Raw genomic sequence first — 24,312 nt, forward strand, 5'->3', positions numbered from 1 at the left:
AAGATGTTCATACGCAAAGTGGGGCTGTTAAATAATGTGACTGAGGCTATAAACTAAACAATTATATATCTTTATAATTGTACAGACACTATTTGCATATGTTTTCTAGTAAGCGAAAACAGAACTTCAAAAATGAATTTTCCTCTTATGTGATTACTTCTTTCTTGGAAGTAAATAGTTTTATTGTTATACTAGCACCTTAATTTTTTGAAAACAGTATCAGCCATATAATTCTTCAATGAAAGTATCACAGAAGAAGGAATCAGAAATCTAGATACTAATCAAAACAACACACTGAATAGTGGCCATACAGGGCAGAGTTAGTCAGTATGGTTCTTTTCCTCATTCTAATGGTTCCACCATTAGCTTTCTACATAACACAAGACAAGCTTTTACTTTTTCTCATGGTGCGCTATGTCTGTCTCTAACTTGTAGCTTTATTGCTGATTGACCGTGTAATCTAAGGAGAGCCTTTGAGGCCACGGGGCTCCATTTCCTCTTTAACAGCAGGGGTAAGTGGTACCGCCTGGTCTCTCTAGTATCTCTATATCCAATCCCCATGGTTCTAAATCCTCCAAAACAGAAATCTGTACAAAACACAAGTCTTTTTTGGAATGTCAGCGTAGGCTGAGTGGGGATATTTGGTGTGGAACAACTTTCTTCATGTACAAGTATATCAATAACTGCAAATATGGCCATGTGCAAAGATTTGATGGTAACACATACAAGAGCACAGAACAAGGAGTCAGAAAACTTAGGTACTAATCAAATAATTCTAAAAATTTATATATAGCCTTCTATAAAAAGCTAACGCCAAAATGTGTTCTACCTCTACTTAGTAAATATCATCTTCAAATCTCCCACGCTGTGAAAATTCTACATCTTGTTCTGCGGCTGCTACATTCCATACTAAGCCTGAGGCCTTTGTATCTTCAAAGCACTCAAAACTGCACTCACTCTGCCTTTACCATTTTTCATACTGGTATTGGTGACAAGACCACAGAAACGATATGAAATATAAAATAAATATTCACGAGTCCATACTGACATGAATAAATGATTGAAAAAATGAATGGAAATGACAAATTTTCTTACAGCAGGATTCCAAATAATTTAGGAAGACACTCCTCCCCCTAGGAGCATGGGCTGGACAAAGTAACTTGCTTCCAAATAGTTGCGATGGCAAGAGTAGGGGAGAGATTTGACAGTGGAGAAACCTGGCAAGTACAAGGTCAGCCAGGGGACCGAGGCAACAGATGCGGCCCGCGCCACGGGGAGAGCGCACGCCTGCGGGGACGTGCAGAAACCAGCACGGCTCCGCGAGGGCGCGCCTCTGTCAAACGCCAGTTTAACTATAAGAGAAAGATTAGACAAGCCCAAATTGAGGAAAATTCTGCAAAATACCTAAAACTCTCCTCCAAACTCTTGAGGTGGTAAAAACAAGGAAAGACTGAGAGGCTGTTACAAACCAGAGGAGACTAAGGAGACATGATGATGGGACAAATTGTAAAATCCTGGAAGGGATCCTGGAATGAAACAATGACATTCGTGAGAAAGTGTGAAATACAAATAAAGCCTGGAGTTTGTAAACAGCATTGCACTAATGTTGGTTTCCCAGTTTTGGCACCTGTACCATGGGTATGTTAGACGATTCTATTAGGGGACACTGGGTGATGGGAATGCTCTGTGTTACCTTTGCAGTTTTTATTCACATCCAAATTTATCCAAAATGAAGTTTATTTAAAAAAATATGACCCAAAAGAATTAAAAATAGATACTCATACATCAATGCGCCTACCAGCAGTCTTCACAATAGCTGAAAGGTAAAAACAATTGAAGTGTCCATCAGTGGAGAAAGAGATAAACAAATTGTGGCATATACACACCATGGAATATTATCTAAGCATAAAAAGAATGAAACACTGATGTGTGCTACACCATGGATGAACCTAGAAAACATTATGCTAACTAAAAAAGAACTGGTCATCAAATGTCACATATTTTATGATCCCATTCACGTAAAATATCCAGAATAAGTCAATGTATCGAGAAAAGAAGCAATCTGGTGGTTGCCAGGGGCTATGAAGATGGGAAAAGTAAAGTAACTGCTTAAGGGATATTGGTTTTCTTTTGAGGAAATGAAAATATATTGGTTATAGATAGAGGTGGTGATTGTACAACATTGTGAATGTACTAAATGCCACTTAATTGCTCACTTTAAAATCATTAATTGTATGTTGTGAGTTTCACATCAATTAATAAAAAAGAAATCTAAATGTTGGGTTTGATGAAAATCTTAGCTAAGAGACAGAGTAGGAGAAAACAGATCTAGAGTAACAGATGGATCAACCGTCCTACAGACGAATGCTTAGCAGGACACTATAGAAAATGAGCAGGAGCTAGGAGTCTGTAGGAAGGAAACGAAGAAGCTGTCAACTTGAAAAAGAGACATCAGAGAACTCAAGACTATTTTTTCTAGGGAATGTTATATGGACTATAATATCAAAAGAACATTTTATTTAAGTCAGGAAGAATTTTTCGTGTTTTATGCTCTTCAACTTTTCTCATAACATATCTTTCCAATGACCAAGAACAGAATTCTCCACATTGAGAAGATAAACTCCACAAAGGAGACCCTATCCATCTTTTTTTGCACTGAATTCTTAGGGCCTTGCATGATGTCTGGTATACTCTGGCATAAAAATCAGTTAAACTTATGAAGATTGAAAAATATGGCCTAAACTAATGGTAAAGGTTAGAGGTAAAAGTTCTAGTTTGTCTAGTTGTTTTTTAAACAAATGTTGCCATAACAAGTAATGTGCTATTATAATTATGTATTATTGTTAATCAATATAGATATATTTAATCTTAATGAACTCTTCTAATGTAATGGCAAGATTTTGATATGAGTTTAACAGACTATTATAAGCCAAGCTGTATGATTTATTTAACTTAAGCATGGGCACAATAATTTTTTAAAATTTGTTCATGTATACATTGAAATTCCCCATCCCTTGTCAGCATCCCTAGGTCTTCAGCTATATTGACTGGCATAGTAGCTAGAATTTTTAAACATAAGCTCTTTGAGCTAAAAATGAGAATAGAAAACTATCTGGATCTTGAAGATGCCATTTTTTAATATTATAAGTCTACTTGTAACCATTTATGTGACAGTGACTATGAACAGCAATTAGTCACTCCCTTTTTAGTGATTTGTAAAGTAACACTGCATCTAGAGAAGTAGGTTAATCTAACCAGCAGAATTTACAGACTAAAACATATAAAGGCCCAAACTTTCTGCCCTTTATGTAAGGGCATTTTGTGGCATAATGACATACTTGGAAGGCAGGCTCTGCAGAAAAACTGCCAGAGTTTGCTTCTCTGCTCCATCCATCACTGCGTGACCCCTGGCAAGAGACCGATTCCTGTAGGCTCATGTCCTCAGCTGTCAAGAAGGGTGACAACAGTACCAACCCCACAGGCTGCTTGTGAGACCTACTTGAGCTAATTTACCTAAAGCTGCCAAATCAAGACTGTCAACTTATGTCAGCCATTATTATTATTATATAATATTGGTGAGAATATAATATTGTCATAATATAATGAAAATGGTCTTTTAAAACTATATACTGAAAGATCAGAGATTTCCCTCAAAAACTAAGTTGTTTAATATTAAGTTAAATTTTTGTACAAAGGATTTTCTGCCAGGCTTATGTGTATATTCTGTAAGCAATCATATTGAGGATTTCAACAAGAAAGAAAAGCCAGTGCAAAAAGGAAAACTATAATGGTGGAGGGGAAAAACCCTTAATTTTTAAACTTTGTGGCAGCCAAGAATTACTGACCCCCAAAGGATATCAATTTTAAAACATCACTCAAATATTATTCCATTTAGAATTTTCAAAACATCAGTTTGGGGCCAGGGAATTACTGGTTTCTTTCTGAGACTACATGAAAAATTACTTACTAAATTGCATGATTTTCTTTAACATTAATTTTAATCATTTAAAGCATTCTCAATAATATGAGTCTATAGAAATAATTGCTGATAAATACATAAATACTATACAAGTCAGTAAGCCAGTAACAGGTGAATCTACAAAAATAAGGGTTCAATAGTTAAAAACGTCTTAGGAAGAATAATCCGAAGAAATTTCTGTCAGCTGCGGGCAGGGATTTGCTGTCTGAGTGAGATCTAGACTGGAAGCCAGTCAGCTGGGTCCCCTTCCATCTGCCTCATAGGCCAAGACAAAGCTCTCAATTTCGTTATGGCTCTGCCTCCCTGTCTCTAATATTTAAATAATATTTGTCACTCTCCTATTAACAGAAGTGCTGTAAGGATTCAAGAGATAATGTTAAGAATGCTGACATGCCCATAAACCCAAACGTCATCCCTGATAAACGTGGTGGTTGCCCTGGCAGACCCTGTTGAAGATGTATGTATGATGCTTGACAATGGGGAAGGGGACACGTATAAGCCATGTGAGCAGCTTCAACTTGACCCCGGCCCAGAGTTGAGAGTGGCCAGTGCAAGATGGGCAGAGCCAAATGGTGGTCCTATACCTGGGCGGTGTCTGAGGGCCCCTGAAGAGAACAAAACTCTAAAATTGCCTGTCTCCAGGTGCCGGGATATTGGGAGGTCAGTAGAAGAAAGAATCCTTCAGCACTGGCCAGCTCCCAGCCCAACGCAGTGCACCTGGGAGGGAAGGAGGTCCCTCTCCCTCCCCACCTCTCCCTTGAGGAGCAGAAGCCTGTCAACAATGGCCTTTGTTTACTCTTCCAGAAGAGCAAAACTGAAACTACACCAAGCACTTCACACCCTTCTTAAATATTGAAAGTAACAAAAAAAGAGCAGTGGAGATTGGGTTTTTAATCACCAACAGGCAAACATTAAAAAACAGTGACTTTTAAAAAACCTAAATGTGCTCCTCCAGTGCTGCGCGTAGGGAAAAAGAAAACATTTCACTTTCTGTCTTAGCCTTTTGGTTTTATAGGCACAAAATGTGAAATAAACTTCCTTAATTTTCACTTCAGTGTTTGCAGCTTAGGATTCCATTAATATATTCTTCCCCTCCGTTGTGCAGGGTCCTCGTTTGCAGTCAGTTCATTCCGCACTGATGTATATTTCATTGCCCAAGGCTTAATTTTGATTTATTGTCCATCCATAAATTAGAAAAATATGCTCTGGAATTCCATCCCGCTGAAAAGCTGTGCCTGATGTCAGGGGACTGGGTGATATTTAAGATGTCAGAAATACATATTGGATTAGTGCGCTTTGTTTCCCCACAACAGCAGGTGTTTAATCATAGCTGATGGCTGAAGTTAAATGCATTAGGACAGCGGCAGCCAAGAAGATGGAGTTTTTCTAAACCACACAAACTCCAGGATAAATAACTCAAAACTAATTGTGTGTCCACATCTTAGATACATTTTTATTTACTTAATACATTAAACAATGAAAATAGCCTCTGGCACTTAACTTCATGTTTAAGAGCCTGTACAAATATTTTATGTTAGTGAAGTGGTGGCTGTTTAAACATAATTACTATTTCCCTTACTGGCCCTCTGGTGGCTTTATATAAAATATTTCTTAAAGCAGAAAGGAATAAAGGCTGAAATCTCTCAGTAATTCAAGGATAAGGAATTTTGGGGGGGTTGCTTTATTTTTCTTAATATAATTTGAATGTGTATATGCACATTTGGTCTAATTTTGCCATAATGCAAATGATGTTCCATGTACCTACTGACCAGACCTTTTCTCTTCCTCTCTTTGTAAAGTACAGGTTCTCTTTGCCATTATGTTTATATTAATTAGAGTTCTATGTGTATAGAAAAATGATCAGGCTTGGTCTGGAGCAATTTAGCTGGAGGCTGGAGAGAAGATGCTTAGGAGAGCAAACATTTTCAAGGTGCAACCGGTGACCTGTAACAAGCGAGGGAGATTCATGGCGAGAATCGTATATTTTGACACAACAGTGATTTGATTAAAAGAGAAAGTAATAGGTTTAAACAGTCACTATGAGGATGTAGCCAGACTTTGGTAGCACTTCGCAATTTACTTTACAGACCAGTGATAGTGAGGCGAGAGGACCTTTGCTGCAGAAAAAGGCCAGTAGGATTTGGGAACAAACATAAACAAAAATTGAGTGGCTGATACTAGTCCCAACCTTAATCCATTAAAAATAAATACATTCATGGAGAAGACAGAATAATACTAAGGCAAGGAAAATATTGAGGTCATTTTGAGAATGGAATTAGAACTGAATTTAATTTTTCTTGGATTTTTTTTAAGTTTTAAAAGAAATTTATTGATTTTAGAGAGAGAGAGAGGAAGGGCAAGGGAGAGAGTGAGAGAGAGACATCGATTTGTTGTTCCACTTATTTATGCATTCATTGGTGAATTCTCATATGTGCCCTGACTGGGAACCGAATGCACAACCTTGGTGTATCAGGATGACGCTCTAACCAAGTGAGCTACCTGGCCAGGTCCTTTCTTGGATATTTTTAAAAGAATTATTTTTGGAGTCAGACACCACTGAATCAATCTGAAAAGAAAAGGAAAAAAAATGTAAGTCTCTGTATTCTGAGAAAAATAAAAATTTGTATTAGGAAAATGAAATAGTTGATTTATTTCACTTAGATAAGCAGTATGATCCCCAAGAAGAGCTAACATACTTTGGTTCAATGTAGCATCAAATTTAATTCTAACATAGTGGTTGAGAATAGGGCAGTGTGGTTTGAATTAAATAGCTTAAAACGAGTATTAATAAAACACTGTTCAGCAAAAAAGTGCAAGTTACGAAGCAATCTATAGCATCGTCCTGTTCACATATAAGACTACAAGAAAAACAAGATGAAAGACATCCTGCATATATACCCATATGTCCGAGACTAACTACATCGCTCATAGAAAGGGCCTTGCGAGCAAACAACAGCAGGCGTCCCTGTTATACAAGAGCAGACTCTATGTACTTTTGTGTTATTTGATTTTTCTTTGTTATAAAAATGTTTTGAGATATAACTCATATAAATTAATTTTTAAGGAATTCCAGTAAGACTCTGTTTTTAAGGGAAAAAGTGGTTATTCCATTACACACACACATATATATTTACTGCCTGAATAAAGATCAGTTATGATTATTATTGTTATAATTATGTGTTGAATGAAATAGTCTTTGAATGTTGCTTTAGATAAATCTTTTAAAGAAAAAGTTTTAAAAATGACCATCTTGATGAGGTATTCCTATGAGACAAACCTTACTGGTCCCTCAGTTTTCTCACTGGAGGCCCATTTGTTCTTCTTTCATTCCCTCCCCCCTGCCCCAGCTCCTGTCCAGCCTCAGGGACCTTGGTAAGGTGGCTGCTTCAATTGCAAGGTGTTTATTATACTAGGCAATTCACTTCCAAAAAAAAATTACTAAAAACATTAAGGTACTAACATTGTTCTTTGTCTCAGAATTTCTAATAATATTCCTCTCATTAAAATTTTGTGTTTTTAGAAATCTGATTTTAAAATAATAGTTTGGTGGTTTTGTATTTTTTACAAAAGAATGTTATAAAATACATTTCTCTTCATTACAATCATTTTCATATCCTTTAATATCTATTCCTGTTTGGCAACTGATATCCCAAAGTTCTTCAACAATTTAACCCAAGGGGAGTGTTATGTTCTTATGGAACAAAATAGACATAGGGACTTCAGACTCTCACTCTAAACCATTTCATCTTCTTTTCAATACTTTTAGACTCCGAGATCAAGATTTCTTGCAGGAGGTTTCCTGCAGGTGGCTTTGGGAAGGGGAGGAGCTGAGCTGCTATTCTGCTCCCTGATCTTACTGGCAGCTCTGGGACTGGCGGCCCTGCAGGGTCCCCTTCCACCACCACCCCCCCGCCCCCCCGCCGTTGTTCCTCACACTGACCAGTCATTGGGTGCAGGGGGACCCTGGGAAGGAGTCTAGCTTTGGGCGAGGCAGCTCCCTTTGGCAGAGGGCAATTCCTGGAAAGGAATTTGACTGGGAGCTTCCAGCAACCAACACTCCTAGCAGCTGCGGGAACAAGTGCCTGGGTCTTAAAAGGGGGTTCTGGGTCGGGCTCCCTACATCCACCCCACTAGGTGTCCAGGTCTCACTGTCTTCACTTCCATCTACAGAAAACAATGTTCATTATACATGTAGCCAGAACACCTCTCTAAAACAATGGAGAGAAGGAGAAACGTACAACGCGAGAAAACATGAGAGGATGATAATTCCAAGGCACTTTTGGTAAACGAGGCTAAAAGTAGAGGGTAGAAATCATTCCATTGTTGTCATGGAAGCAGTAAAGCAAGGAAAGAGAATGACTTAATGAGTTGCTCAGCCTAAAAATCTGAGATTTTGTTTTCAAATTTTCTCCATTCTCTAATACTGCAGATTCCCTCAGTCTGCCTCAGAAATAATTAACACATTTTACAACGCGGTCTGGAGACTATTAATTGGAATTTTCTATCATACATGCAAAAGTGCGGCTCATGCATGCACAATGCCAAGTAGCTGATATTCTGGTCTAAAAGACAGCAGTGGAGGCCCTCAGGCATCCAGGACTGTTTTGCTCGTTTTCTGTTCCAAAGAAGCCTGGTTCCAAGAGGAGATGGTGCAGAGGAAGTGGGTTTGCAGAGCAAGTGGGGAAGGTGGGCTTTAGCAAATGCTCAGGGACCAGAGAGGACACCTGGACTGAGGGGAGTGTTGTTGACCTGTCCCTGTCAACATATGGCGGCTTGAACCCTGCCTCTGCCTTGGCAGCCTGAGAGGGGACTGGGCATATTTTGAAGCAAATGAAATTAATTAAGATTTGCTCGGGTACGTGGGAAGGAGAAAATACAAATGTTTTAAAGAGCTTATTCATAGGAATGTTTATTCAACCTCTGGTAGCCTAAGTAGAAAACACTTATGTCTGAAAAAGGAAAAGCTTGACCTATTATGTTTTCCTAATACAGCACAAAGAAAATAAGATTCTGCAAGCATTGCCCAAACAGCAGTCCTTTCCAGAGGGAGGCCTTTAAGGAACATGCAAATCCTCCTTGCTCTAACACAGAAAAATGAGGGTACCTGAAAGAAATATTTGGCCCTAACCGGTATGGCTCAGGTGATTGGCTGTCGTTCCACAAAGCGACAGGTTGCCGGTTCAATTCCCAGTCAGGATGCATACCTGGGTTGTGGGTTCGGTCCGCAGTTGGTGCACGTGCAAGAGGCAGCTGATCAATGTTTCTCTCTCACATCAATGTTTCTCTCCTTTTCTTTCTTTCTCCTTTCCCTTCTAATAAATAATAACTTTTTAAAAGAAATGTATGCTCCTAAATATCTCTACAGCATTAACACCCCAGCACACATGTTTGTATCCATATACATGTCTCAACAGGAGAAATAGATATAAGTGTTCTGAATGGCAAAGAGTGGAGCTAATTGTCTACAATTCCTTGCAAGCTCTAGGATTAGGTGCTGGGACCACTCATTCCTGGACTCTGTATTTGATCCCTCATTACTGGTCCCTTTAAAGTTTAACTTTTGATGATAGTTTGTGTGGTAAAGGTAAATGAGGATGCAAACAAGGAGAGATAGGGGACAAGAAGGAAAATAAGCAAAAAAAGGTATTACAATGAAGTGAGCTAATAACAATCATCATCGCCAGTACAGGTGGAGTGCTTCCTGCGATTTCCTTCTCAGGGGTCTGCATGTATTAATTTAATAATAATAGCAACAAGCCCAAGAAGTTGGTACTGCTATCCTCTCCATGTTTAGAGGAGAGGAAGCTGAGAGTCTAAGTAGCTAGAAGGCACAGATAGGAGGTGGTACCAATGACACTGTAGCTCAAGAAGACCACTTCTGCATGAGAGCTGTACGATTCTTTCATGTCCACAGACTCTCAAAGGTTTGAGCTGGAAAGAGACCTTCAAGATGCCAGGACTATCATGTCTAAGCCTCTTCCACTACAGGCAAGGAAACTGAGGCCTGGAGCAAAAGACAGGATAGCTCTATATTGCTTCTGTGGTCATATGTGTTATCTTCCAGAAAGATATGTAATTACATGATAAATGATATTGTGGTCTCCAATACTTCTATTTGCTCTGGTAATAAATCATCAGGCTATTGAAATGTCCTGGGTTTTGTGACCAGACACCTGGTCTTTTCTTTCTTGTGGATTGCAGAACTAAGCACGCTGAGCTACGCTGGTGAAAAAAACATTTTGGATCTTCAAATTTCCTGGAATAGGGTTTCTGAGGATCAGCTGAATCGGGGCCCAATTTGTTCTGGCATATGATGACAATGAGAGCGGCCCCTGCTATCGAGAAATGGGACGACCCAGGAATGGCATACGGTCTGGGACTGATTTCCAGAAAGATCGTTGATATTTCCAGGGCCACAGCAGCAATGCAGTCTGTTCGTTTTGCATTTGTGGGCTTAGATATGTCTGAGGCCAGGGACTCAGTTTACAGGTGAGTCCACCCTCAACAGGACCTTGGCTGATCATTTTTATCTCAGGAGCAGGGGACATTTAAAATCACACCATTTATTCAATGTGGAACTGGGTTGCCCCTATATCCTACTTGACAATACCAAAAAGGTACCTAATTTCTGAGCTTAACAAGAATTACTCTTTTCGTCAGAAAACACTGTTTTTGTTGAAAGGCTGAAAAGTACCTGGATCTATTCTAAACAAGATCAGGTTTTTCTTATTCCTCTTTTATGAAGAATTCTTAGCTACTCCAAAGTATCATCATGTGTTTATTCATCAACCATTGGCTCAGCTTAAGGCTGGAAGAATTTACTTCAGTAACAGAATTAAAGTTGCCCATCAGTTTAGTGACAGATTCTGTACAATGACGTACATATTTTGAGTCCAACATTTTACCTCCTGAAAACATGCCAAACTTGTTTCTTAGGCTTCCTTGTGATAGGACCATTCCTTTTTGCTAAGTTTTCAAGCCCCTGCTCTTCACTTGTTCAGGGACACTGGGAGCAGCCACAGGATCCTTCCTGCTTTGGAAAATCCTCAGGTCTCTCTGCTCACCTTCTCATCTTCCTAAATGAGAAAGTTTGGGACCTAGCGATGTCATTTTATATTGCTCAAATTTATATATTTTAAAGCAGACACAGAGTGAAACAATCCTGGGCTGCGAAAATAGGTTTCCCTGTGGTCTGTATGAAACACAACCTCTCTAAGTGTTTCTCATCACTAAAATGGAAATAATGATTTCTATGGTGTAGGATTGTCACATATAAGTCCCAGCATTGAGAGTTGGGAACACCCATCTTTTAAGAGAATCTTAAAATGAATGTCAAACTTTTCAAATGAAAAGAAAACAAATGAAGACAACATTTTAAGTCACACTGGCTATTTCCTTCAGCTCTAAATATGCAATAATGTATGAGGGGTGACCCCCCCCCAAAAAACGGAATTATCTTCTGGAGGATGGGCCCCTTGTAGTAGAGGCTCCCCCCACCAGGTGAGTGTTCTAGGCACACATCTGCGTCAGTGTACCAGCTGGTGGTGTTGTGAGAGGCTGTGTTTGGCTTCAATGAATTTTTTTTGAAGACTCACTGCATTTAACCCTTTCATGATGCGTGATTTATGAGTGCACCTGCCCACACCATGCTGAGTGTTCTGTTTTTGACCAAAATGGGCATTACCCCTGCCCCACCCTCCTTATTCACCTGACCTCACCGGGAGTGACTATTTTTTGTTTCCCTGATGAAAAAAGTCCTCACAGGGAAACATTTTGCCAATGTGGAAGAGGTGAAACAAAAACCAGCAGAAACACTAAAAAGCATCAAAATCAACAAGTTCAAAAACTGTTTTGAGCAAAGGAAAAACATCTCAATAGGTGTGTTGCATCAAAGGAGAGTACTTTGAAGGTGACTGTAGTTTAAACAAGTAAGAATGAATGCACAATTTTTTATAAATAAATTCTGGGCATTCTTTGAGCCTCTTTTCATACATACACATTTCTATAATAGGGCTGTTCATACACACTCAGAAAAAAGGCTATTTTTAACACTTTAATATGGCGTCATTACTAATGATGCAGCACTGGCAAAAGAGGCCTTTCTCTGAGTTTTTCTTTTCATATTAATTCTAATATTTTGACATGCAGATGACACAAAACTGGAAGAGAAAGCTTATTGATTCAAAGACAAAATGGGTATCCCAAAACATTCAGACAGGCTGGAAACAAAGATCAGCTCCAGCAAGTCATTTAACCGGTGTTAGTGTAAGGCCCTACACTTACATACAAAAAAATTAACAGCCAAACTACAGAGGTGAAATACCTTACCAAGAACAAGAGTAGATTTGGGGTTCTTATTGCCCACAAATTCAGTGGAAGTAAACAGTGGGCGAGAGCAGCTCTAAAAGCTAAAGTGCTTGCAGGTCCACTTTCAGAACAAGGAAGACAACTATTCTCCTGCAGAATATCCCGATGAAACCCACACTGGAAAACAGTGTTCAGAAACTTGCATAAACTGAAGGACCCCCCCCCCCGCCGCCCGCCCCAGGGGTCCAGGCAAAATTTCTTCCAACTCTATGATTCTAAACTCCCAATTCCCACTGAAGGCCAAAGCTTCATAATCCAGATTACGTGGATTCTATACAGGGTTTGTGAATGGGTTTCAAGAGACTTGCAAACCCTCTAGAGTCCCATTTAAAATGTTCTTTCTGCTCCCCATGAAATAATTCAGGGAGTTTAAAAACAAACGTTCTGCACCAGTGTGAATCAAAAGGGGTAGTGCCAACCACCAGAAAGCAGTATATTGCCACCCAAAAAATTGTCCCAGTTCCCTCAAAATAATGTCAATTGTTGCCTTAGACACTCACATAGGTGAAAAAGCCTTTGATAATTATCTCTAACTCCATTTTACATATAAACACAAAGTACTTTTACAGTATTAACATCCACTGAACTTTCCCCACATACTACTCCTACCGTGTGCAGTGTAGTCTGCAACTTAACCAAGGGTCACTCACCAATCTGGAAGATCCTGTTACTAACAGTAGTGCAGCTTCTGGGGTTGGAGTTCCCCCAACAGCACCCCCAACAGTCCACACGCACGGCCATCACATGGGGATGATTCTACTACGCATATGAGCAAACATATGTGTTTCCAAGAGTCAGTTATAAAGACAAAGGGCAACAACAATCAATTGAACAGTTTTCTCTTAACTCGAAATGTATTTGTTATAAAGTATTGCAAGCATTTGACTACTTCATTTTACAGCTGTCATGATGAAGAAATACGTATTTCGTTATATGTTATTTGTTATTTTTCTCTCTTACAGGCAGGCCATTGCATCTTTCCTTCCTTCCTCCCTCCCTCTTTCCAGCTTGATTTTTTAAAAAACTTCTTCTTTTTAAAAATGATGTGTTTGAGTAGGTTTTATTATCCAAACTTTCATTTCGAAATAGTTAAAAGAGGTATTACAAGTGATATTCATTATGAAAAGAGGGTTGTTGGCACCGACCACCACTGAGAATCGCTGCTCCATAGATGTGTCTTCAAGTATAAAGTTCCCGGGGTCTCCCAGAAAGGGCTGAACGTGAGGGCGCTCTCAGGGGAAGGCCCAGCACGGGCCGTGAGGGCGATGGGAGCGCCTCCCCCTCCCCGGGAACCTGCCGGCGGGCTCCCTGGAAGGGCGCAGCTCTCCGGGCCTCGGCCCCCCGCGCCGGGGCGCAGTCCTGTTCCCCTGGGCCCCAAACCCAGCCGGGAGGCCCTCTGCAGCCATGGCCCCAGACTTCCTCTTATTAATATTTTAAAAGAAAAAAATGTAAATCATTACTCAGCCCAGCTCAGTCACCAGGCAAACTGTTTAATAAATTAGCTTAATCTATTCCGCAAGTGGTTTGTGAGTGCCGTGTTTCCTCCAGTTAAGGAAAACATTTATATTCTCTCTTTGCCCTGCGTTCCTGTGCTCCCAGAGTCACTCCCCGGGGCGGGCGCAGGGGGCCACTCCGGAGCAGTAGCTGTCAGCCCTCGGCCTGCGGAAGACTGCACCTCGGAACCCCGGGTGAGCGCCGGAAGGGCGGTTGGTGGCCGTGTGGCTTTGTCCCCATCAGGCCCCTGGCAGCAGCGCGAGACACTGGTACACACCCGGCTGCCTCGAGGCCCAGCTCCGAACCTCCGCCCCCACCCCGGAGCACATTCCCCTCTTCCAAAGGGGCCTCTTAACTGCTCCCCATGAAATAATAATTCATTATGTCACCAGGAGGGAAGAAAGGGAGTGTAAATGTCTTGATGGGATTAGAGGAAACCCCCGCAGAGATGATTTAGGGGCCGTGATAATTCATTTAATAGGGGCCTGGGGCAAATTGCTAGACAGGGAAATGGAACTGAACCAGCCTAGAAAGGGCGCACGACAAGGCTGTGTGGGAGAGCTGGCTTCATTAGCAATATTTAAGAGATTTCATTTAAGAATGAGTCATAAAATGCAGTACTATTTTATCCACCTGGTTTGGTGGCCTTTAGCTTTCCTCTGCATGAATATTAAATTTGAAATGGCACTACAGCAACACATTTTGGAAAGTGTTCTTCGGGCTGTTATTTGTATGGTTGGTTTAGTTTCTCGTTTGTTAACCTTTTAAAATGAGTATCATTGAAAATGGATAACTGTACAACCAGAACTCGCAAAGATTAGATGGAATATAATGCTTTAGAATAGGTTGTTACTAAACTGGGTAAAGTATTTAAGTTTTTATTGATCAACACAAAAAAGGCATAGAGAGTGAGTCAGTAAATGGCAAATTACTTTGACAATTCCCAATTTTCATGCAGATTTTGTGAAGCTGCCCCATTCAAAGCCGCCACCGGCAGCCTGGACGAGACCACAAAGCAATGAACACAAATGGGACTTGCCCACAGACACCCTGAGAAGTCACAAGTGCTTCAGTTCCTCCAAAGACTGTTTTCCTGGACAGGAAATATGACTTATTCCTATAAATATATAGGAATTTATATGTCAAATATAAAATATGAAAATATTCCATTTTGTTTCCAACAGGCAAAGACAAACTATAGTTTGAGCCTAAAGCTGTTTCCTTCAAATGCAGATTTTTATCTATGGGGTGGGGGTTGCTTGGGATTTTACAGACACAAGCAGTTTAAACGTGGAAATTACAACTATAATGAAAAAACAAAACAAGACACCAAGAACCTTTTTTGGTGTCCATGTTCCTATTTGGTTTCAATGGCCTCTTTCCCACACATATCTGCCACGAAGTTGCACGGTCCCAGACAGAAACATTTTAGCAAACCACAACCTTTACTGTGTCTCGCATGTTAGCATGGCCTAATGGTCTTCCTTTCAAAAACCTTACATTTGCAAAAATTAAACATTAACTTTGATCCCTCTGTTTTAAAAAAATAAAAATAGCTCTTCTAAATATGCTTCTTCTTCTTTTTATTTTTAAAATCACAGCTGCATTCTGTTATTGTAACAAAACAACTGGCAGGTCTCTATTCACAGAGCTCTTTAGCCACACAGGATACATAAGATGCATAATTAATATGTTCTTTAAAAGATTTTCTTAATCAAAAAAGACACTAACTACATGAAAAATTATTCACTTACATATATTGGTTTGTGCTGCTTTCCACAATGACCGTGAAGTTGGTAGCTGAATATATTTTTTTTATATAACAAAACTTAGCAAATGTCTTCTGTAAGGCATGCATGGCGAGGGTGGTATTAATATTTGTGTTCCTTCTGTCTGTATGCAACCATCTCCTAGTAAAGAAGTTCTATTTCATACCTAGGTGTAAACCACTTTGAAATATAGTGAGAGGATCTATTTCAAATAAAATAAAGGTCACTGATGTACCATATAGCCAGTCTTGGGACAAAGACAGGCATCATTTAAGGCTGGTTAGTTCCCTTTTGGACCTCTTCCTTGGTCTCCAGGCTTCCCTTGGGGGAAAAGCAGTCAGCGCCGACTATTAACAGGTGCAATCAATACTGGGCTAAGTTCTGAGAAAGTAGTTCTCCTGGCCTTAAAAACTTCCATGCTTTCCTTCCTCTTGAGAAAAGTCATTCTAAGCTGACCAAAGGAACAAAAAAGAGATGTCTATTTGATGCATCTGTTTTGCTTACAAATGGGATTTAGTTGCCTATCAGAAGGTAAAGAAATTCTGTGAAATGGGTATGCACACATTCCCAAACTCTTGAGTCTTGGTGTAACTGACAGTATTTAGATGATACTACAGATTTAAACAGTTCTAAACACAGTAAACACATTGCCATCAGACATCTGTGTTGGGAGCCCATTGTGTGCTGACACAGGGATCCCCAGAGAGGAGCTATAGATGCTTCCGCAGGGCCCAGTCTCCACATACTGGCACCAGCAGCCATAGAGCCCAGGGAGCGGGAATAGAACATTATACACATAACCAAATACCTTACAGGACTGAGGTACTGGAGACAAAAAAAAATTTTAAACCAACAAAGCTGGGAGTTGGGTGGGCAAGGAAGTATAAATACTAGTAAAGTCCCATTTTTCTAATAATAAACCTCAGGGAGTTTTCATTACGAAAAATAAATACAGGTAAAAACACATAGCAGATTATTCAAGTTATCTTCTATTTTAAAAATATTAATATTTTAAAGTACTAAATACTATTTATGAGGACCACATGCTTTTTTTTAAAAAGCAAACCTCCGTGTGAATGCACCAGAACTAACCCTGCAGGCGGCACACCGATTGGCCGCTGAAACCCTTCCTGCAGCTCATTCTGAGCAAGATGAACACCAAGCCCATCACAAATCACAGCAGACCACTGCTTTGGAAATCTGCAACCACTCTGTCACAATAATGTGGGTGAAACACATCAAATTTCATTAAAATAAGTTTATACTCTAAATTGGCCCATGCTTTGTGGAAAGTAACGTGGGTAATAGACATCAGAAGCCTAAAAATGTCCACTTCATTTAATCCAGTAATTTCATCTCTGTGACTAGTTCCTGGGGAGATCATCTGAAATGCAAACAAAGATGTAGGTAAAAAGATGTTTATCTTTTATATTTATAATAGGAAAAAACTAGAAACCACCCGAACATCCAATAATAAGAATCAGTGAAATAAATTGTAGCATCATACAATGGAATTTAATAAATCCATATTCAATTTTGTACATATAGGATGCTCTGAACCATGTAAAATAGTACAGAAGAAGGAAAATATTAACATGATTATCTCTGGGTGGTGAGGAATATATGTTTTTTTCCCTCAAAATTTTGTAAGTTTTCTGTTGAGAATGTATCACTTTTACAACATACATCTTTTTGTTTAACATAGTAATTTTATATTCACATACATGCACACACACTAAATTCATTAATTCCTTCATTGTTTATGACCTAATAAGCTGAAAGGCAAACCAGAAATCTCAGAGTCAAAATGAAACCAAAATCAGTTAATTTGATATTTCCCCCCTTTTATTTAAGGGGAAACCACATAAAAATAAATTAACATGTATTTCTTTATTCATGTCAATCTACATGTTCTCTTCTCTATCCAATAAATAAATTTCACATTTAGTTATCATTGTGATTTATGTGTATGTACAGGTAGAAATGCTCCAAATTTTGGTTAGAAAAATCAGCTTTCAAGTGATAAGTCCGCATCATGATCATCTGTAGCTCACATGTGGCATCTGGGGCACACATATTTACTTATTATTTACACAAATAATAGCACATGGTAAACTTGTAAGGACAGCCCTGCTCTCGGTTCATTGCATCATCTGCAAAAATCTGTTTTTAGTGGCAGACTATCCATAAATATGACCCCTTGGCTCTTTTTTCTTTTCTTTTTTTCTTAAACTAGGTCAAGTAGCTGTCCCTGTAGCACCATCAGTATATTCAATAAAAATCAAGTATATCTTGTGTTTGAAACATACATTATAAATAGATGTATAGATGGAGCAGATATTGAGAAAAGAAATGGTAAAGATTATGAATATTAAGATTTATATTAATCTATAAGCCTATTAAAGTACAGTAAAACCTGTCCTTCAGACCACCTTTTTAAAGATATCACCTCCCTGATGGGACCACTAAATTTCGGGCCAAATTATTTTCCCATAAAGAACAATGAAAAGAAAATGATTATATTAAGACTACTTCTACTATGGTTTCTTTTCATTGTTCCGCCAAAAATGATTCCAAACAGTAAAATAACATTGATTTTGACCTTGTTAATGAACCTGAAGAACTTCATGGAATACTCAAACACCGATTTCCATTTTTCACAGGAAAAAATGGACCCTCTTGCTCACATTGTCGACAACACCAGCAGCAGGTAGGGTAATTTCATTGGTATTCGGCTGATGTAGCTTCTGTTACGTCGCTAATGTTCTGTAAGGTTTGTCGTGTGGATTTTTCTTTGTGCCAAAAGCTGGAAATGATTGTGTGATTTGTAAAATATTGAAGAAGCCTTCAAACTGAGAGGCTTATTGCATTTCATTTTGGTTACCAAGATTCTCACATACAACATTACTGAAGTGATTTTCAGTTTTCCTAAATGCCATACTCTCCAAGGGAACAACTTTCTCTCCTTTGGCCCTGCAAGGACTCCCTGTGGCTTTGACAGGCTTTTCTTCCTAAGAAAACTGCCATGTGATCCACACTCCCTGAGCCCCCATGAGGCGGGCCCTGGCTCTTTTAATCAGGTTCTTCTTTAGCTCATTCAGGTCAGTCAGAAACACCAGAGGCCCTACCCATCCTTGGGTTGAACTTCCAAGGCATATTCCCTGTTTGTCTGGAATTGCTTTTCTTTGAAGCCTCAAAGAGTACAATACAATGTGGCTTTTTTTTTCTTCAGGTCTCTTTAATGGCCATCTATTTAAATAGAACTTTTTCCCCCAGTGGATATAAGGAAGGAGTAGTTGGATGTAAATATTCTTTAAATTACTCCTATATATGCAAGCAACGCATCTTAAAATTCTCCAGTGAAAGGTAAACACGTGAGCAACAACTGCACAATCTTCTGGCCCCACTGGGAGGCTTCACTAGACCCCAGAGTCCTCGAGGGCAGGAACCATGTCCTGTTGTGTCCCTGAGCTCACTGCTGCTGCCATCAGCTCCTAGTAAGCTAGTGTGGGTCTGAACCCAGGTGCTGGTCACACCACCCCAATTCTGCTCCTGCTCTTATAGCTAGAGGTCACTAGGCCATCATCAGCTCAGAACCTCAGGCTCTTGGCACTGAAAGGGGTCTGGAGCACACTGGTCCAGCCCAGTCTTCTCATCTAACAGGTCCAGTTATTGGGGTCTCAGGGGAAAAGATCACTCAAGTGATGTCAATAGACAGCCATGAACCTTATGGGTGAAAATCATAGGTGTTTATTTGTTCCTAAAAGTAGAGGCCCATGAAGTGTATTTTAGCTGATAGCTTAGAGTAGTAGGCAGACAGCTAGCTGTGGGGTTTAGCTCAAAAATAAACGATAAACATTCACAACTTAATCCTTCAAATACTGGTATGTCATAACAATAAAGTTTCTCTTTTGAAGCATGATTTATTTTTTTCAGTTTGAGATAGAGACAGCAAGGCATAGGAGCAGTGAGTACCATCTAGTAAACTGGGTTTGAATTCAAGCTCCACCATTTGCTAGTTGCGGAACCTTGGGCAAGTCACTTATTCTCTTTGGGCCTCAGCTTCCTTGTCTGTAAAATAGGCCTAATAATACTACTGGCTTCCCTGAGCCATTTGAAGAGCAAACAAGATAACAGATCTCATGTACTGTATAAGGCAAGCGTTAGTCACTTGTTTGAAAATGCCAAAGCCATGGCCATATATATAAAGAAAAAAAAGCACAGGTAAGAAGGAGTGTGCACACCTGTTATAACTTAGACATTCCCTGTCTCTTGAGCAAGCTAACTGGGGGGTCAGATATGTAATGAAACCCAGACACCAGGGTACAAATCCAGCTGGAGCCACGGGGAACACCTTGCCGACTCTTCCCGCACAGCCGCCTTGGATACTGCCACCGCTTCGAAAATGAGAGTGGCCTGGGTTCCGAACGACAACATTATAGCTTTCTTTCTGTTCCTACAAGGCCATCTCCTTGCTACTCCCAAACCTGCACCAGGTGGGGATGATGTCCTCTCCTTAGATTCTCCATAGCTCTCCTTCCTCTGACTCCTTTCACCGGAGGTTCTGCCTCGGAGCCTCAGGCCTGCTTTAATGCCTTGTCACTGTTCTCCTGAAAGTGAAGCAAGCAGTTTTGACTTTGGACTCTTGCAACAGGAATCAGGATAGAAAAAGCACAGGTCATTATTTTTTGTCCCACTTTTCCTGTTTCTATGGGGACATGGCTGGCTTATTTTGCATGCTCATCGCTAAGGTAGAGAAAGAGCGAGGCCATCAATACCCATCATTCTGGACTGAAATTTCTCTTTCTCTGACACTGAAAAGATACTTTGCATTTTCATGTTTTCACTCTAAAAACATTCACTGAGGGCTTATCATGTGCTAAGCACTGTGCTAGGAGCTAAAGAAACAAGAAATGGTGTACTTTCCTTCTGAGGCCAAACCCACGGTGCATTTCTGGAGGTATCCTCTTGTTCTTTTTTGTTCTCATCTGGTGCTAGTAAGCCTTCTAGTCTTCCCTCTCCAGGACAGAGGCCTGACCCCATGCTGGGCACCTCCCCAAGGCTCAAGAAATACTCATGAAATCAGAGAGTCTCAGAACTTCTGACTAGACTAGACCATCAAAGCCAACCCCTGTATCGAACCATTGAGGAAATAGAGGTCTACAGAATAAGGGACTCACTCATCTGAAGCCACCCACAGTGGCCTAGCTCATCTGTCTTGAGTGATTTAGGTCTGGTCAGAGTGAGTGCTGGCCCAGGGGTGTCTCAGAGGATGGCTAAATGTCCTTTCCCATCCAGAGAGTCTACGCAGACCAGAAAGATGGGTGGTGACCTGGCCAACGGGCCCTCTGGAGCGTTCAAGAATCTGAAGCGATATGAGCTGCCGCGGGTTCGTGCCTTCGCCCGTGTTTGCCTGGGCCATCACTATCAGCATCAGACTCACTCACTGCTTTGTTAAGTGCTTTGGGATTTCACAAGTATAAAAGGTGCTATATAAAATCAATCACGGGAAACACTGCTGCTGGCAGCTCAGAACAGCTACAGTAAGCTGTGTCCACTCAATCAATAGTCCCTCCCTGAGAAGGGGAAAGAAGACCATTAAAAAGATGTGCTTTTAGAAAAACTTCCCTCAAGTAAGAACAAAAAAAATCCCGCCTTACAAAGAGAATACAGAAAGCACACAATATATTGTTCCTCCATGAGCAATATTAGACACGGTGGAAAGAGCTGCTTACTGCTTCCCATATACTGTTGCTTTCATGTTAACCATGTAAGAACATCAACTGATGCACACTGAGTCCGAGAAAACTTGTAGGCTCCATACCAGAAATGGCTACTGGATGGAGAATCCAGTTATAACAGGATAATAGAATTAGCTCTCCAGTACTAGGGTGAAAAAAAATGTGATTTTTAAAAATTGCCTGCTAAAAAATAGCATGCATGTTTGTAGTACAGTATAGCTTTTCTGTCCTTAATTGTTTAAGTGTAAGGACACTGTGGAGGTGCATATTTTATCATGTTAAAGAACTGGGCCTCTTGCACAATCTTGAAAAAAAATAATGATTTAGGATATTTGGGCTTTTCATTTTACTTCAGAAGGTGAAAAATGGCAAAAAAAAAAAAAAACCCCAAAAATCATGTTACTACCTATATACATAAATTCAGATGTTTCCTAAGCATATGATAATTAAAGACAGTAATTTAAATAAGTGAGAAAATTAGGAAGACTATATTTTACAGTATTTTTCTTCCAAACTATTTTTTGTTGTTGTTAATTACAGAAACGTATTGCATAGAGAGAGAACCTTCAAAGCAAATAGTGACAACTATTGAAGTTGTCATGAGCACACGCATTCAAGAGGAAGGCCCTGGAAGAGTTTGCCTACTGGAGTACTCCTGCGGTCTGAAGGACTATTTTAAATGTCATCAGCGTCCTTTCAAGTCTTTTCCTCAGACTGCAATATTAGAGCTCAAAATGCTCAAGCACAAGTGATTAAAAACCTCACATTTACAAGAAAATGCGTAGGTGCAAGCATTTTGAACTCCAGAGTGCATGCGGACTCCTGGGGGAGCGTGTGGGAGGCTGACTCCGCGGGCTCACAGGCCTCAGCTGGAGGAAGGGTGCGCTCGGTCCCTTGCTTGCAGAGTAGGAAACTACAATACCTGGCGGTGTGGCAGAGACTTGTCCAAGGTCTAGGCCTGGACCATTCAGAACCCCTGCTTCCCACCGGTCGCACAGCAGTGTTCTTTTCCCTTCAGGACCTGGTCCTTCTTTTCCAAATATTTGGTGACTGTCATAATGCTTCCAGAACAAATGATATTCCTTTCATGGACTTAATTCCTGAATAGCTTCCCCCTCTTCCTTCCTTTCGCAGAGCTCTATATAATACTTTTTATGAAATTAGAATCGAGTTTAATCCGTTTATTATATAAAAGTGCCTAGTTATATACCTAGTACCAGTTATTTTGATGATGACTGGTTTTCTGGCTTTAAAATTCCCAAGAACTCGACGTGGGGGTGGGGGGAGGTATATGGAGCAGGTCAGTACACATCCTAGTTCGGACTCCACACTTACAGCCCCATGGGTGGTCCCCACCTTGGGTTTCAGCAGTTTTCTTGAAGTGAATATACTTCCCAGAGCCACTAAATAACACCCAGAGTCTGACCATATTGCAAGGAATTTCAGATTAGATCTTGATTTAAATAGTCATACTCAAAATTCTGGGGGGCTTCTTTTTTCTTGGTTGACATAATTTCATTTTGGTTTATTCAACTCCGTTAAAACCTATCTACACCAATGTGGCAGAAACTCAATAACTCAGACATATCCCGAAGTTTGCACCCCAGAAGTCATCACAGAAACTCCAAGAGGAATTCATACAACAAATAAGTCTATAACTCTTCAGCCGAATTACTTAAAAATCTAACCAATATCCCTTCTCCCCTGTAATCAGGACCATCCCCTGGCGGCTCATCACACTGAGAGACGGGGGAGCCATGGGGACAAATGAAAATCCAACTCCACTCTATGTGGCGGTCTGCCCTACTTCCTCCATGAATATCTTATCAAACAATGACAAAATCAACTTCTCTGAGTCATAGTTTCCTCCTTGTAGAACCTGAAAGAGAAGGCAAAAGGCAGAAAGAGTGGATGATACAAGGGACAGAAAACTGGAAGAGACATACCATAACCCCAACCTCAAATAGCCAAAATGTGGTAACTCTTTCAAATATTGAAAGCTTCTTTAAAAGTTTAATCTGTTTCACAATTTCTAGGTAAGTGAGGAAAGAATAACCCAACTTTCAATTATTTCTTCAATCTATAATTTAAAAAGTCAGTTTTTATGTGCCAGAAAAATTGTAATGTGTAAATGCCCAAATAATTCATATTGGCAAGGTATGACAAAAACATTCAATGTTTTTCTCATGTGCATAAAATGTTTATGGTTTGACTGGAACACCGATGTACACAACGGCTATCTGGAAGATTTAGTTATGTGTGTTTGTGTGTATGTGTGCATGAGAGAAAGAGAGAGCTAGGGATGGAGAGACTGAGACATTCAACTTTTCTGGGCCTCAGTTTTCTCATCTGCAAATAGGGCTGTAAAGAGGATTTGATGGTTTCTAAATTTCCATCCAGTTTTAAGTGTCTACAAAGTAAGATCTACAAAGTAAAATAATTAGGATGAACAAAATGTTTCCTGTGTGAATTCCAATCTTTATCATAACAACATATATTATTAATTTTTTTCAGAAAACTTAATATCCTGTGATGTTTTGGTTAAGTACTTTAATGAGAAAGAGTAACTTGAATGTTATGCTCTAGTCAGCAGCTTGGATGGATTTAGAGTTCTACAGCTGGATTAAAAATACATTGAATTCATCCAGCATGTTATTAGTTAAATGGAGCTGGGATTTCCCCATTGCAGACACAGCTTCATGATTTTCTGAGAGGAAATGGATTAAAAGAAATTTCAGTGTTTGCAACTTTCAGAATATGTTCTGCCATCCTTGTCCCTATATTTGACAATGAATGGGCTTCCTGTGGCCAGCTATTGAAATTTTCAATAGTGAAAATTTATTTCATTCTATTATCCAAATATGCAGATAGCCAGATCACCATTTTCTGAAAATACACTAAATGGAACGGCATAGAAGGCTGGCTATGGCAGCAAAAATGGCAATTTCAGGCAATTCAAGGA

The sequence above is a fragment of the Pteronotus mesoamericanus genome, unplaced genomic scaffold (assembly GCF_021234165.1).
Source record: "Pteronotus mesoamericanus isolate MK-2021 breed Mesoamerican mustached bat unplaced genomic scaffold, CSHL_Meso_final contig_50, whole genome shotgun sequence".
Lineage (NCBI taxonomy): Eukaryota > Metazoa > Chordata > Mammalia > Chiroptera > Mormoopidae > Pteronotus > Pteronotus mesoamericanus.